General features: G+C 55.8%; 1 protein-coding gene and 1 long non-coding RNA gene across 2 annotated transcripts in view; one reads left to right on the forward strand and one right to left on the reverse strand.

The window, feature by feature from the left end:
• CR2 (complement C3d receptor 2) overlaps nt 1-16,886 on the reverse strand; it is a 436,172-nt gene that overhangs the window by 305,660 nt on the left and 113,626 nt on the right. The gene's annotated exons all lie outside the window — the stretch shown is intronic.
• On the forward strand, nt 182-13,603 carry LOC145722323 (uncharacterized). Its single transcript, XR_014146491.1, has 2 exons — nt 182-2,005; nt 3,108-13,603. It is a non-coding gene; the product is annotated as an uncharacterized LOC145722323 (long non-coding RNA).

The raw sequence follows: 16,886 nt of genomic DNA on the forward strand, positions 1-16,886 counted from the left end.
CGCCTGCTTCCTGACGCCGTTGCATCCCGTGGGAGGGGAGTTGGGCACCCTGAAGCCCCTCGTCACCAGTTCTGGGCTGCAGAACAGAGAGTGACGACAGCCCATGAGTCGTCAGCCGACGGCGGTGGGGACCCTGGTGACGGCTGCTTTGTTGTTTTTTTCCTCTTTGGATGATGACTCAGTATGTCGGGAGCTGGGAGATGGAGCGCTCAGCCGAGTGGCCAGGACGTTCTGTCAACATGAAAGCAGCAAAAACAGCTTGTCAGGGCTTGGAGCCGACCCTGGGGCTGGGGTCATTTTCAGGAAGGGCTTGGCAGAGAAGACCACTTCTGGGCATCAGGTGGGGGTGACACCAGGTATCCCAACGGGGCTCCGTGGGCTCTTGAATTTTAGAAACCAAACAGAAAACACAGCTGCTTGTGTTATTACTATTATGCGCTTGGCAAACAGAGCCACTTTTCAAGCTCCTCTCACCCGTCCCCAACAAGAGGCATCTTCTCGGGGCCAGAACACCCTCTGGGATTTCTCACCGTGGCCTGTTGCCTTGGATGCGTGAGTCCCATGTCGGGTGGGGTGGGCCTGGCAGTCTTTGGTGAACCCTGGCATTCCGGGGCCCTGGGAGTAAGTGCCCATCATGGGGATGTGGCATCTCAGGTGTCCTCTTCTGGCATCACATGAAAACGGTGCGTCCACCCCACCAGCCTCGAGCTGAAGGCCAGCTCTTGGGCAGCCTGATTTAGCCTCCCCTTTCCTTATTGTCCAACTTCTCTTCTCCCCTTTCATCTTCCTCAGTTCCTTCTCAGGAGAAATGGTGGGCCTCGCGTCCTTGACCTTTGCGCATGTATGTGTGCGTCATCATGGCGGCTCCGGATTCTAGGCTTTTCTTGAAGCCGCAGCATTGCGCTAAGTGCGCGTGACATTCCCCCCTTGCCCCGCCTGCCCGGCCCCGCCCAACCAGGCCCAACCGGGCCCAGCCATGCCTTCTCGGGAGCAAGAGAGACCTGGACCGCCATCACCACCAAATCGCAGGCAAGCCATTCTCCTCAGCATCTGGCTTCCCTTCTCTCCTGCTCTCTCTCCCTCGGCCATGGCTGAGGACAGAGAAGCAAACAACTTGTGGGTGGGGACTGAGGGACGGCCTGGCCTGGGACCACCCTACCTCCGTGCCCCTTGTGCCAGTTTTCAGGCTCGTGCTTTCCTATAGATGATGCTTCGCACTGCCATTTGTCACTGAGCACCTCCTCCTCTCCCCAAGGACCTCCGGGCATGACTCCTTTGGGATCTTTATGGGGAGTGGTTTTGGGGCCTTGGGAACCAGAGGGAGCAGGGGGACCTGGCCGAGGTCACAGTGGAGAGGAGCGCAGGGCAAAGGACAGGAACCAGCTGTCCCTGCCCAGAGCGCAGAGGCAGCCCCAGCCCCTTTGAGTCATGTCTTTTTGAGCCTGAATAAGAGCAACTTGACCTAAAAAAAATTGTATGTATGTGGATGTTAGATCCTTTGTGTCTTTGTCCAGAAGCTGTGCGTATGATGAGGGCCCAGATCCTGTACTTCAGAGAGCTCTGTTGTCTCTCAGATTTGTTTTCCAAAAGAGGTGGTAGGCCCTCCTTGATGAGGCCCAGTGCCCACTGGGCCTGGCCTTCCTTCAGGACAAGGGGCCCAGCCTCGTCTTGTTTCTGCCATTGGCGGGTAAGCAGCAGCTGAGGGCCTTGGTCCCAGGGCCACATATTAGCCCCAAACGAGACCCTCATCGGGGCCTGCGCAATTCATTGCTTGGTTGGTTGGCCCTGAGAGCCGAGCCTCCTGTCTTTTTTTCGCTTCTTCCCCACAGAGAACTCAGAGGAGTTGAGCTCCGTCAGTAGGTGACAGCGTCATGGAGACTCAGGCGGCCAAGCTGAGGACGGAGCTGGTGTGCAGAAGACAGCCATCATGTGGCCGAATAGAATGGCCCGTTTGCATTTATTTGGAACAAAAAAAAGGAGATGCGTGTCAGCCTGGCTCTCTGCAGTAAGTATTCATCTGACTTCTCTTATTCCTTCAAACATCGGGAGCGATAGATGTTTATTGAACCCGCCCAGCGGCTGTGCCTTCCCCTTCCTTTCCCTGCAGACTCCTGCCCCTGGTCCTCCATCAGAGAGGACGAGATCAGTTTCCTAGTGCTGGTGGAGAGCTGCGGAGAGGCTAGATCTCGGCGTTTCGCCCCCGCACGTCACCCTCACATTCAGGAGAAGTCGATTTTCGCTAAAACGGAGCCAAAAGCCCATGTCCCTCAGTGCAGTGTTATTAATGGGCCGACAGGAAGGGCCCTGCTTGCCCTCACTGCCCCCAGCAGGAAGGTGAGGCTCTCAGCTGGCTGGCTGGGGGAGGACGATCCTTGCCAGCATCTAGTGTGGTTCTCTGCCAAGTTCTAGCTCCAAATCTCTAGGCCGCTAGGAACCTAGGCTATATATAGCATTGTGCTAAGCAGTTCTTATCGGACATGTCTGCCCTCCCCTGCGGGAGAGGAGCCCTTCTCCCAGGGAACCGGAACCTTGAGAGTGTGAGCCACCATCTCCAGGGGGCCTTCCATTCCAGGAAGGGCTGTGTGTCTGTGTCTGGTTCCGGAATGCCAAGTTTTCTTTCCTTTTCCTTCTTTCAGACGCTGATAGATTGGAAGGTCTGATGTGGGATGAGGGCCAGGAGGGGCTGATGGTTCTCCATGGATTTGGGGGCTTGGAGGAGGACAGGCTAGAGGCTGGAAATGTGGCCGGTGGCACGGCGTGCCTTGTGTCACCCACCAGCCTCCTGCGTGTCTTCTCGGTTTCCTGTTTGCCTTGCTTTGCTCATGGATGTCTTCTGACCTCTCGTGCTTCTTTTGGACCTCTTGTCTTCCCTGCCCTCCTCTACCTCTTCCTCCTCCTTCCTTTGATTTTCGTTCGTCTCTGTGACGGCAGCGGTGCTAAGGGCATCCGGGAACTGTCTGCTCTCCGCCCTCACCGGCCGTCGGGGTTTCGGGGAAATCTGCCTTTAGTCAGCTGTCCTCGGGAGGAGTTGGGTGGTGACTGTGCATGTCGTGCTGGGTGGTAGAGGGCAGAACGGGCTGGATATTTGCCTCCTCCTCCCCTCGTAGGTGCTGTGCAGCCACCAGGGTCTGTGGTTCTGTGACCCTGAGTGCCGACCGATGGGGACACGATCCAGTCTTGTCAGTGAATCATCTTCAGGCTGCTTATTGGAAACCAGATGGTGAGAGAAAATGGGGTGTAACCCATGCCTCCCAGGTGAGTCAGGTTTGGGCCCCCTCTTCTGGCCTTCCCCTAGCCCCCTTCCCTTCTCGTGGCAACCGTTTTCCTTAGTAGGGAATCCTCAGACATCTCCATTCAGAATCTCCCAAACAATGCCCTCTTCTTTCCATTCTCCCACTCCTGGCTTTTCTGTGAATGGGGTTAGTAACCAGCAAGGGCCTGGGGGCAGGGCCAGCCCAAGTGATCCACTGGCTTGTGGGAGATGGCTGGGATGCGTTGCTGGGTGTGGCAGTCGGCGGAGCAGTTGGGCCTCCCACGGTGACTGGTCTGGAACTCTCCTTGGCCCCCAACATCCAGCGTGAGGGTCTGGGTTAGAGCCCCTTAGGTGCCACACGGGCCTGCGGGCGTTCCTTTCCTTGTGTATCCCGGTGGATGTTCGCTCTTACTCTAGACACCTTTAGACTCGCTGGAGTTTAGAGTATGGACTCGGTGGTGGACTTCAGGGCTCTTGCTCTACTTGGGGCGGGGGGTTGTTCTGGGGTTTTTTTTGTTTGTTTGAGTGAATCCTTCTCTTCCTCTAGGCCCTCATTGCCTTCACCTTAAAAAAAAAAAAATTCTGGGCCTAGTAAGCATTGCCAAGCATCTCTAGGCAGTTGACGTAGAAATCTTTTTTCTCTGCCTCACTTGATGCTGGTCACAGTAATAGCAACAGTGATTTAAAATGATGGTGGTCAGCAGAACTGGGGAGATCTGTCGCATTCTAGAGACAACTCAGGAAGCAGACGGTAGGCACTTGCCATTCTCCCTACCGGGAAATCTCTCCTATGGAATGCATTCCTGCAATGTTCTGGGCGAGCAGGGTCAGGTTGGAATTAGCCGACAGCAGATTTGTCTGGGGTCTCGAGATCAAAGAGATGGTGCTGGGCAGTTTTATGATGGCGCTTGGCTAATTTCCGGAGGCACCCGTGGGATCCCACCTCTGCTGCTTGTCTCATGAATGTCTCCCCACCCCCTTCCCACCGCAGTCCGGGAAGGACTGGTGAATTCTGCCTGTCGGTGTTTGATCTTCTCTTCTCTCCATCTGAGATGTGTCTCTGAATTGGCTGTGAGCAGCCTGAGGTCCTCACCGAGTGAGGCATCCAGGGCTGTTGGGAAGAGTCCAGTGTCTCTGTTGGGAAGAGGCCAGTGTCCCTTCCCTAAAGGAATTTGACAAGTCTCAGCCCCTCCAGTAGTGAGGTAGGGAGGATGGCTAGGGGTATGGGACCTGGAACACAAATAAAGAGGAGAGATCAGCTTTGGTGCAGCTGGGGAGATGAGGAGGAGCCGGCCAAGTCCCTCAAGATGTGTCGGCTAGAGTCTGTCCAGCGCCGGCTGCAGGGCTGGGGCCAGATGGGGCCGCGGCCATGCTCGGGAGCCCTCTGCTGCTATATGTGCGGTGCAGCCCTGGGCCTGGCTTGGGGTCACGGCCGCTCCTATTCACAGCCCTGCCCTGCCCTTGGCGGCATTGAGATAACCAGAGTGGGAAGCAAAGGGAAAGTTGGTTTGGCTCCCTGTGACGCAGTTGTCTCTGGGGCCTCTGGTGTTTCCAGAATTGGGGGTGGACGCTTCCCCGTTGATTTTCCTATTTTCGTTCCTCATTTAGTTCTTTCCTCCCTGCTTACCAGCGTGGCTTCCATTGACCTGACACGGGCATTATGTGTCACAAGCCAAACCAGGAGAACAGTTGGCATCCCCTGAGAGGGGGACCAGGCTTATCTGGCACTTGGTTCTCAACCTCTGCAGCCCTGCAGTCTGGGAGCCAGGAGGCAGTGTGGGGCCTTTCCGTCTGGGGTCCAGCAGAGGTGAACAGAGCTGGTGGCCCTGGAGCCGTGGTGGTGTGGCTTGGCCAGGAGGCGTTGGGGAGGGGCCCTGCCAAGGGACCTGATTGGTCAGCACCTTCTCTGTTCCACTGGATCCTGGTCTGGTCAGGGCTGTGAGTTGTTTAATGCATATCTTGGCTCTGTCCCCTGGCACAAGGGCCTCCGAAGCTGCAGCCCCGGCTTTAGAGAGGATGTGTACCTCGTGCTGGTCACTGTTTTGGGCATGTTGCCTCCCTGTGAGATATGTGCGAGATACTGCCTTTTCCACTAGCCGGCTGTCCGTGGGAGGCCCTCATTTTGCTTTGCTTTTCTGGGCCTTGGAGTGTCTGTGAAGAAAGCAGAGGCTGGGTTTGGTTTCTTGCTGCCTCCTTCTGCAGGAGCTGCTCATAAGCTGATAAAGCCAGAGAACACCTCCAGGCCCCAAGGTCTGAGCAGACCTGATGCAGCAGTGTAGAGCCTGGGCAGGAAGGAGTGGGGGCCTGGGGATGGTTGTGCACCGTCTGACCACAGGATCAAGGCCAGGAGGTCGACGGTGGGGAGGATGTGTCTCGTGTTCAACCAGCGTGGCCTGCTGCGGCCTGGAAGGGGCTGTATGCGCGCGGACCCCAGCTCAGGGTCCGTAATGAGGCATGAGGGTGTGAGACGGGCATCAGGTTCTCAGTCCCAGCGCACAGTCCCAGGGAAGGGAAACTGACCTTTGTTAAGGGTCTCCCTTTGCTTATCTGATTTCATCCTCAGAGCAGCCGCATGAAGTAGGTGTGACTTCCCTTCTCCGGTTAGAGAAACGGTCCATACTAAGTCACTTCACCAAGCTCACACACTTGGCCAGTGGGATAGCCGAGATTTAAACCCGGGCACTTCTGATTCCAAAGCCTGGACTTTTTCTTCACCCTCTTGGGCCGAAGTCAGACATTTTGGGGAGCTAAGACCGTCCGAGATTAGGCAGCCGGCAGAACGGATGGTAACCGAGTGAAAGGCCAGGTATTTTGGGGACCGTGGCGGTCGGCGGGGACGGCTGTGCCACTTCCCTCTCTGGGGAGGCCGGGCAGATGCAGATGGCCCTTGGTGCCTGAGAACAGGCAGGGCTGAGCGTGGCAAATACAGCCCTTCTCCAAACCCCCATTCAGCCCCTCAGTCTGCCAGGGATTGTACGAGGTGCCGGGGATGCAGGGCTCAACAAAACCGAGTTTCTGCTCTCGTGAGGTGTACTTTCTGGCATGGGGAGAGGTCACTCATGATGATGACAAAGGGAATTGGGAAATAGGTAAAGTAGACTTAGATGGAAAGGGGGACACCCACACACATAAGAAGGACCCAGGGACCCAAGGAGGGAATTTGAGACGGGGGAAGCCATACTCATAGAGCCCCCAGAGTTCACAGTGATAGAGTTGCTAACCCCTCTCTTCTAAGAGCTAGAAACTCACCCAAGGCCCCCACAGCTTACAAGAACTTGCAGTGAGTCAGGGATCAAGCTGACAGTAGACATCAAACCTCTGGTCACCAGCAGATGAAGGTGTTTCTGTCAGCTGCCCTCCCCAGGTACCAGCTGGCGTCTCTGCCTCAGCCTCGTCACTGTGCCCCTCTCTCGTCCACACAGACAGGGGAACACTCGGCTTAAGTCTTCACCGAGTCACTGGTCAAGTCGGTGCCTGCAGGAGGCGGAAGTCAGCTTAGCCTCTCCTGCCCGAGCATGGGGTTCCAACATCCTCGCGACAGAGAAGGGGCAGGGGGCAGGAGAGGGAGGAGAAGTCCCCGTGTGCCAGAGGCTTGGACGAGTTGGGTGTCTTGCGAGGCTGAGGCAGGTTGGTGGCTGGAGGTGTTTCCGGTGTGTGGAGGGGATGTTTCCAGTGTGTGCGGCTGCTGGGCTCAGGACTTCTTTACCGGGTAGAAGCAGGGCTCGTGGTGAGTCTGGCCACGTGATTCTTCCTTCTTTGGTCCCGTAGTCAAAGCGTGGCCCACCTGGACCTCAGAGACTGCCACCTGCTGCTAGGGGGCGGGGGGGCTAATGTCGCACAAGGATGAGGTGTGGGTCTTGGGGTGTGGTTGTGGGGGCTCAGGGAAAGTGGGCCTTATGTGGCATGGCGGAGAAGACTTAGCAGGCCCACATTCTGGCCCCGGCTTCCTTGGTAAAATCTTACTCACTTTACCTCTTTGGGACTTAGTTTCATTGTTTATATAATGAGGGAGTTGAACCAGAATCTTTCTGAAGGTGCCTGCCAACTCTGACCTGGGGCTCCCTGGGTGTTCATGGAGGTATTTCTTAGGCAGAAGACTGAGAACAGCTACAGTCCTGTTTTCTGAAGAGATGTTGTCACCATCAATGAGGGCAGGTGGATGGAGACAGTTTTCCGGGGACCCCCCGGTCGCAAGCGGGAAGGGGCCAGAGATTGCATGAAGGTGGCTGATGAAGGTCATCCAGCTGACCGAGGATGTGAACTCTAGCTCCCACCCAGGGGCTTGTTTGGAGACAGGCTGTGTGGGAGCTGCCAGGGGACTATCTGTTCCACAGGGCCTGACTTGAGATGCCACCATGCTCTAGGGAAGAAGTTCTGTCCTTTCTGGCCCTAAATCCTGGAGAGAACATAGGACTGCAGGTCAGGTGTCCCAGCCTTCCCTGTTTAGGTTCTGTGCCCCTTGCTGTGAGGAAGTTTTCCTTTATATTTATCCATTTTTTCTCATGTGGTTGTTGAAGTCCTTCTATTTAAAAAAAAAGGGGGGGTGAAAAAGATGGGCGAAAAGAAAAAAAAAATCTCCAAGCCACCCGTTCCATCTTGGCTTTTTAGTCTTGAGTCGTTCTTTAAAAGGTAGCAAAAATAAAGCACATGCAGCAAGCCCAGGGTCCCAGACCCTCAGAGGCCAGTCTGGGGCTGTGGTGGCCTCCTTCCCCAGGGGCCAGCACTCCTCCAAGGCTGCACGGGGCCGGGGGAGCGGTATCTGGGGCCGCAGCACCCGCCGCACAATCCGCCAAACAGAATGCCGAGTTTTAAAATTAGCATTTCTTCAAGACACTTTCCGCGTGCCACTTTGCTGCACTCTTACCTGGGCCTCATAGCCGTGAGCCCACCCCCTCTTGCCCCCAGAGTGGTGTGGCAGACAGGGCTTTGGGCCAGAATTCAGGCAGGAGCCCAAGTGATTGGTGACCAACGTCTTGTGCATGCCACACAATGTTCTGCAGCTCTTTTCAGATTTGCTAGCTCATTTGATCCTCACAGTGCCTGCGAGGGTAGGTGGTGGGTCCCCACAGTCGTTGAAACTGACTCACGGACAGCCTTGCCAAGATCCACTTGCTTGTACTTGCTGAGTTGGGGTCACCCACCCAGGTCCCCCGACTCCAGATATCATTTCTTTGGGTTTTAGTTGTTGTTCAACTGACCAGTGGGGCAGGGCAGGGACAGGGAGCGGGTCTTGGGCAGCTGACTTTATCTCTGTAGGTCGCAGATCTCTTTTCTACACACTGAATGGGGAAGGGAGCTTCAGAAGGTCCAGGTTCTCCTATTCTCACATGCTTTCAGCTTCTTGGAGCTCTTATGAAACCTGGCCTGCACTCCTTGGCCAGGAAGCCAGCCATTCACCATGTGTTTCTGGTGAGACTTCCTACATTTGGAAGCTTCTGGAATTATGCAGTGCTTCTCAACCATTCCGACACGTATGTAGGGCACTTCGTGCATGTACATATAGTCCTGTTTCTACCAAGTAGCTACTTAGAAATGAGGCTTCCTTGTGGGATCTGTGAGATTTTTTTCCCAGCAGATTGATAAGGTAGGCCCAGAGCTTTGCCTAGCATGTGTGTTGTGTGGATGTTACCTATTTGCTGGCTAATTAACGTATAGCCACCCCGCCCCCGCCCCAGAAGAACTGGCTAACGGGCAGTGTGAGATATTGGAAGCGCTGGCTTCAGCTCTGGATATTGCTTCCTGATAGAGTTGAAAAAGTAGGCCTTTCCCATGGAGAGGAAGGTAAGTCAGAGAACGCCTAGGCGTCAGTGTTCCCCGGATCCTGAGTGTAAGCCCACTCTTTATGAGGAGAGTCAAGGCACAGCTCAGACTGCACATTGTCTTGTCCGTGCGGCCCTCTGAGTGGCCTTTATTCAGAGAGACCCAGAGCCTGTATGAAGGGACATAGAAATGTTTGTCTTTATTTAGAGCACACTAACACATGTTGGTTTAGGCTCTCCCAGGGCATGGATCTTGAAGGTTTGGGGTTGGACAGAGTGGCAGCATGCGTATGTCTGTCTGTCTGTATTCCCCGGATGCAGGCTTGGCTCACAGAGAAGCCCTGTCATGGGGAATCCACAGGGCAGTTGTTTTGCTGGACAAAGCTTTTGATGACTTTTGTGTGAAGATTTGTCATATGGCACCCAGATCTTTGTTTTCCCGGAGGATGGGAAGGAGGATGGCAGAACCCAAAGCTGGGAGATGATTTAGGCCAGACTTCAGGGAGAACTGTGGTGGCCCTTTGCTGAGGGCTCCCAGAGAAACACAGAGCCTCTTTATCTGACAAGAGGGACTGGATGTCCCTGACAAGGTCCCTCCCATCCCGAGTCTGTGGGACTCTGAGACCGTCCCTGGAACAGCACGAGCTTTGGGTGCCAGGACCTAAAGCGGGCTCTGTCTTTTCTTTCTGCCTCGGAGGCGAGCCTGACCTGGGTGGGGGCACAGGAGCATCGGGCCTGGAGCTCTAGCCTTGTTTCCTCGTGCAGAGAGAACTTCTGGAACTGACTCTCTAGGATTGATAGTATTTGTAAATAAAAAAGAGGAGAAAGCCACGTTGTCCCCCATCGCTGTCCCGAAAGAGCCCCGAGCTGCTCTAATCCTGTATTTGAATCACCACCATCACCCACCCATTCTGATGCCCCCTAGCCCTACGGAGCTCCGAGAGGCCCTGGAGATGTGAAGGAGGTGGTGGCTGAGCCAGGAGGCAGGGACAGACGGGGTTGTCTGGGAAGAGGTTCGGAGATGGAAGAGGACTATCTCAGGGCAGGTCCACAGCTCTGGGGCCCCTGGCACTGCCTGCTGGACCGAAGGCACGTGTGTGCTCCCATGGGCATACTATTCATTGGGAACCCCAGAGTCTGAAATAAACCGGTTAATGGCTGAATGAGGGTTGCTTTCACGTGGAGAGTCATATATCCTTTTTGTTGTTGTTCCTGTCTGCAGATGTAGCGTCTGAAGGCCTGACAGGTTGGGGACCTTTCCCTGGGCCCTCCCGTCTGTAAGGTTGTGCTTATTTTATGGTGCTTTTCTGTCCCCTCTCTTTTCTCTTTCCCACTCTCACACAGTCCTTAGGAACACGTGATTATCTGTCCACGCTCTTGTGTTCCTATCTCCTTGGGGTACCGTCCTTCCAGGGTCTCTGACATCATTGAACGTATTACTTTTATTTCAAATGTGAACAGACCACAGGCTCACTGCAGAGCAGAGCCCCCCAGAAACCGCCTCTCCACCTCATCCTCGAGCGGGTCATGCAGAGCCCCGGGGAGAGGAGATCAAGGGTATCTCTGCTGGGCCCAGCTCGGCCCCACATCATGCCACTTATTGGGGGAAGGGGTGGCTCAGGCATGAATCCCCCACCCCCAGCACTATTAGTGCTTTCTTTTTTTCAGCTTGAACCCCGAGTAGTGGCCTTGAAGGTCTGAGACCACATGTCACCCTGCTAGGTGAGGATGACAGAGAGGGACAGGGACAGAGGGGACGGGAGTCCGTGCTCCTGGCCACTGGCCTCTCTCCAAGACAGGTGAACTCTGTGTCCAGAGAGGAACTCATTTAATCTTTTGGCCCTAATGAAAGTTGTTTGTGTTTTCTCTCCCTCGCTCTTCTCCCTCCTCTCTCTCCCTCAACGCCCCCGCCTCCACCCTCCAGCCTCCAAAAGAATTTAATCTGCTGGACAACAAACAATACTGTTATAAAACTTTGAAAACAAGAGGGTGAGGCCTCCCTGACAAGGAGAAGGGCATGCCGGGTAACAGCTGGCGGAGCCTGCCAGGCCCAGGACGGAGCCGGGCGAGGGCCCAGTTGGCCGGGTACCTGGGCGCCTGCCCCTGCCCAGCCCACCAGCCGAGCCATCCCCAGTCCAGAGGGGAAGGAACCGAAACAAAAGCAGGGGCAGAGAAGCTCCCGAAAAGGGGAAGTTGTATGTGTTCCCCTCTCTCTGATCTGATGGGAGTGTGCTAGACTGTGAAACTTCCTCTCCCCCTCCCCCCACCTTCCTCCCCTTCTATCCTCCCTCTGCCTGCCTCCTCCCACCACTCTCTGTTCCAGGTCCTGAGACTGGCCGGCCAGGCCCCAGTGACAGAACCAGGCAGGCCTAGCCCTTCAGGTGCAGCCCCCAGGCGGCCAGCTGCATGGGAGGCAGGCGGGAAGGGTGCCCCGGGCTGGCTTTGGACTCTGGACACACCCTCTGTGTGCCCAGCCTTCCCGCCCCCGACTAGGAAAGTGGAACCATGTCATGGGCTGTGCCCCGGTCTGCGTGCTTCACCAGCTGCGTGCCCCCGTATCGGGGAGAGCCACCACTCGGGGCTCCGTCGGTCTGCCCCCAGCGTGCTGGTGCCTGTGGGGGCCCTGCTGTCCCTCCAGCAGGAGCGGGGGCTGAGCTGTGGTGCCCCCGAGCCTCAGAGACATGCTTCCCGCGGCAGGCAGACACAGGGTCCTGTGAGTGGGGGCCCTGGTGGGGTACTGCGTCTGCTAGGTACTCTTGGTCATTGAAGGAGTGGGTGAGTGATTCCAGCCTTCCCGGTTAGATTTCACCTGAGACTGAAGGTTCACGGCCACATCCGTCTTCACCACACAGAGCATGTGGTTTGGAGAGTGATGAGGGGGAAGGAGCAGTGGTCTGCCTTTGCTTGGAGGTTGTTTGGACCTGTGAACTGGGTGGTGGGCATTGTGATTGTGTAATGGGCTGTGGGCCTGCTCACTTCTCCTCTTGGGGGAGGCAGTTCAGGGCTGGGCCCATCCTCCTCTGCTAGAGCTAAGCCACTCTCTGGGGAAACGGGGGGCCCCCCATGCTCCCATCTCCACTCCATCACTCATCCTTCTCTGTGCTCCCCCCTGTCTCCTGCTGCCCCCCACCCCCGTCTCCTGCTGCCCCCCACACCGCACAGCTTCCCAAGGCATCCCGTCCTCCCAGCCAGGCAGCCATTCCAACCCTGTACTGAATCTGGGAGATTTCCAGATGCTGGTCTTCATCCGTGGTGTCAAGGAAGGGACCGAGAACCGAACTTTGTGGAGAGCGGCTGCCTGGGTAGTTAGGCCTCTGTACGCCTGCCCCAGGGAAAACCAGAGCTGCTGATGCTGGGTCCATGTGAGCGGAGAAGGCTGTGATCTCTCGCCCTGTTACTTCCACAGGCATTCGAGGGGCGCAGTGGGTCTTGAGCATGTTATTCCCACTTCAGGATCCAGCGTCTGGGAAGCGCACTGATCCCTGGATGCTGAGCCCCTTTTGGGGGGGTAGGATGGGGGGAGGCGAGCGGCCAGGAAAAGAACCAGCTCCATGTTCTCCTCCCTGGCCCCCCATACACATACCCTTCATTTTATCACCCTTTCCTCTGATTCATTAACCACAGCTAGTTGGCACCAGGCCCCACCCTGACAGCTCAAGACAAAATGTCCAGGACACTGTGTCTGGCCTGGGGCCGAGTGACAGGAAGCTGGGCCGGGCCTCTCTGTGTGCACATACAATGGGCTAGGGCCGTCTGGGGGGCAGAACCGTCCCTGTGTTCATAAAGGTCTTCCCCAGGCCTCTCTCTCCCCAAGGTGACTCTTCCCCCACTGCCAGGGGCCTCGAAACCAGCATTCCAGGTGGCAGGAAGACCTCCGAGCTGGGCTCGGCTTCCGGCGCCCCTCCCCCGCGTCAGTCATGTAAGTAGCCGGGACTCAGCACCCAGCCCCGGCGGGAGGGAGAAGCTGCTGCCTCGCGGGAACCTTCCAGCGCTCTGGATTTGAACACGTCGTGGTAGCACAGAACGAGGCGGCAGCATCAGCTTCCTGGGGCTTTGTGTCTCTTGGCTCCATGGGTTTGCTTATGGACCTCATAAACCAGGATTCCTCCTCTCCTCCCCGCTTTCCTCCCATGTTATTTTGTGGGCACCAGGCCTGGCATGGGATTTTTAGGACTTTAAAAGACACAGACAGCATCATTTCTAGAATGCAGTAGAAGCTCTCTTTGCAATCTCCAGACTGCTGTTTAACCCATGGCCCACGAGTTCTGTCTATTTAACCCTCAGATGTTTTTGTTTGGCCTACACAGAGTTTTTGTTGATTTTTTTTTAAATGTATCTGATTTGCATGCCTTTAGACAAAAAGCCTCTCCAGGTCACTACTCCTGCTGCATGTCGCTGCTTCTCTCCTGTTTCCTGTCCCAGCCCTGGAGCATTTGAATGCACTCGACACCAGGCCTCATGAGCCCTCCTTCTTTTTAGAACTGCGGTCCATTCCAGGGAGGTGCAGGCCCCTTCTCTCGGGAGTCTGGGCTGAGCAGGAATTAAAGCCGCTGAGTTCTGATTCACTCTGCGGAGGCCTTTCCTCCACCCTCGGTCCCTGCCTAAGGCAGAGGAGGGTCCTAGGCAGGAGGGGGTGGTAGAATGTCTGCAGAGAAATGGATGGGGGCCGCAGTGTGCTTCCCAAACCCTTTTCCCGCACGGTGGCCCCTCCCAGAGCTGACATACCCACCCCTCTGGCTGGCCGGTTTTCCTTCCCGGACAGCCCACCAAGCCCTTCCCACTGGCCAGTTTGCCTGGGGCCATTAGGCCAGGCAGGGAGGATCACACCATCCGCTTTTGACGGCCTAGCCCTCCCAGGCTGGGGCTTCTCCGGGCTGCCTTCTTACAGATGGAGGTGGCCATCGAGCTGCGTGCCAGGGAGCGCAGGCCCCTTCCAGCCCCCATCCAGCCCCCTAGCTACATCCAGCTGGGGAACAAGAACACCAGCTGGCTTCAGGTAAGTGAGCCATTGCTTGGCAGACTTCGTGAGAGCAGCCTGGTTCTTTTGGGAGGGCTGAGACCTGCATAGACTCTTGTATCCAGTGGGGTTGTAGGGGCAAAAGGTCTTGGTACTAGGATTACTTTCTTCCCCTCTTCTTGTGTTAGAGTGTTTATGGTACTGTGTTAAGAATGATGTCTCTCTTCCTCCAGAGAACTGAGTATGGTAGAACTCAGGTGCTGGGAGCCCGAGCTCTGGGTCATGGCCATTAGTTCCCTCAGTGATGGTTGCTCCTCTGCAATGCCCCCCGCCCCCCGAACTCTGGGCTGATGCTCCCTGGGTAGCAGGAGAGACTGTCATTAATCACCCTGATGACCACGTAACGTACGTGCATCCTGAAGGACAAGAACTAGGTGCTGTGACCCAATCCCTGGCTCACCTGGGGAAGGCTTCAGGCGACCTGCATTACCTGGGGGAGGGTTGACGGGTGGTAGTTCTGGGAGGGTGGACAGAGAATGTTCCAGAAAGAGGGAGCAGTGTATGCAAAGGCCTGCTGGGGAAGGAAGGGGGCCATCTGGATCACTGAAAGACACTTGTGTGACAACACGTTAGGAAATGTTCTGTGGATACTGGCAGTTGGAAGTTGCTAAGGAGGAAGAGTTCAGCTGGAGTCAAATGCCGAAAAGCTGAGCAGAACCAAATATAGAGCCCCAACCCCCTCTATGAAATGACTATCATTTACCACTTCCTGACCTTACAACCCTGGAAGTTACCTGCTTACCGGGGCCCAGCTGTTGACGGCAGGTGTCCTTGATCAGAGCTGCTGCCCTGCCCTCCTGTCAGTGGCTGAGGCTGTGCAAAGGCCCTGGGCTTGGAGCCCAGTGCTGGGGTCAGAATCTGCAGTCCAGCACAGGCATTGTGGGCGGGTCCTCTCCAGCGCCTCCCCCCAACACAGCCATGCTGTGGGTGTGGGAGGACGCAGCAGGCCAGCTCAGAGCACCGGGCCCCCTGCAGAACCAGCTGGGCTCCTGTCTCAACCGAAGTTCAACCTGTTGTCAGTCACATCCACAGCCATGCAGAAACATTGCCTAGGACTACCTTGCCTCCCCCTGCCCCAACCTTGCTCACAGTTGAGATCAAGAACAGAAGGAGATGATAGACCAGCCATGGAGCAGGCACAGTGGGCCAAGGGGCAGGAACAGAGACTGTGGAGTTAGATCTGGGATCTGCACCGTGTATTAGTCACGTGACCGTGGGCAAGTTACTGAAGCGTGTTAAAGAGCAGTTTCTCCTGCAAGCATGGGAATAATCCGTGCTTCCCGGGGCTGACACAATTAAAGAGCACACTTTAGTGTTCAGATTTTATTTCCTCCTCTTCCCTGGAGAAGCGTATGCTGTTATTTCCAAGAGCCACAATATTTACAGGCCTGTGTCTGGAGGCCCACACAGCTGGTAGAGAGCCGCAGAGGTACAGATTCCACTGTCTCTCTTTCCGGGGTTGTGGTACCCCGGGAAAACAGACACGTTTTCTCAGCTTCAGACAACCAAAAACGACCCATTTAGGAGATGGGAAATCTAATTTGAACACAGGATGCAAATCTTATTTTCAGACAAATTCTGAAAACAACACACAACTCAGTTCTCAGAGGATTATCTACTTAACACGGTTTTAGGACATCACGTTTTTTTGTGTCACGGCCGAGGATAAATAAGATTGCCAATGTTCTGAGCCTTACATAAGGCGGGGAAGGAGGAGCCTGAGCTCTTTCTGAGCAGGGCACATGGAAGGGTTGCCCAGGCCTGGGCGAAACGCCCCTCTGTGTACTGGCTAGAACCTCATGGGCAGATAGGGTGCTTGTTTCCCGACGACGTGAGCTAGGATTGGAAAACACTCCGCGTGCCATGAAATATTTTCTAGAGCAGGGCAGTGCTAATGAAGGTATCAATGCATTTTGATAATAGCTCTGGGAGACTTGATTTTATCCTATAGCTAATACTCTTATTAGGACCCGTTGTGGAATTAAACAGCATTAACCAGACTTCATGAGTTATGTACCACTACCGAGTGTGTGAAGCCTCAGCCGTGACGTCAGCCGGCCTCGAGCGCCACTGGGGAGCTCTTCGCTGGGCCTTTGTCACGGATGGTGATGTCACATCACAAGCGGAACCGCAAGAAGACCTCCCTCCCTCCTCGGGGCAGAGCCTGGGTCTTCCGATGACATCTTCCTTCTTTCTTCAATGAGATCCTCTTCTTCTGGAAGCTGGTTTCACATGGTGGCTTAGATTTTTCCATCTTTGTATCTAGCACCATTTGAAATCAGTGTTTTAGGAGTAAGAATTGCAGCACAGCAAAGGGCCACCTGCAGAGGAGCCTCCGCGGGTGGGACGGGCGCCCTCCCCCTGCCCCTGAGCCGGCCCAAGAAAGGAAGACCTTGCAGAGGAGAGTGCACCCTAGCGTACGTGGGCTGTGGAGGGGTGATGGCGCGGGGAGGGTGTGGTGTGTAAAGGGAACTCTGCCTCCGAGCAGGGGCAGAGGGGTGCCAGCTTGCCACAGCCACCAGGGCTCACCTGCCCGTTGGGCCTTCAAGCGCAGAGATGGGGCCGTGCTCCACGCGGGGCTCAGTTGTACCAGGGGAGGGGCGGGGCTGTGTACCCGGAGGACGGCCCCATCCACGTCAGCACTGCGCCTGCTCTAGACGCCCCGGAACCCTCAGCTGCTGCTGCAGGGCGGCTGGAATCAGACTCGCCACCTGCACGGTCGAGGGCAGGACCCCCAGGAGCGCCACTGGACCCATCTCTTACACAGGCTGACCGATTTCTCCTGGTGTTCAGAGTCTGTTTTTGTCTAGCACCATTTGAAATCGGTTATGATGTAGGGGGAAAAGCAGCAGCCTCG

Source organism: Leptonychotes weddellii, chromosome 6 (genome assembly GCF_054177405.1).
Source record: "Leptonychotes weddellii isolate Sample4059 chromosome 6, ASM5417740v2, whole genome shotgun sequence".
In the NCBI taxonomy this organism is placed as follows: Eukaryota; Metazoa; Chordata; class Mammalia; order Carnivora; family Phocidae; genus Leptonychotes; species Leptonychotes weddellii.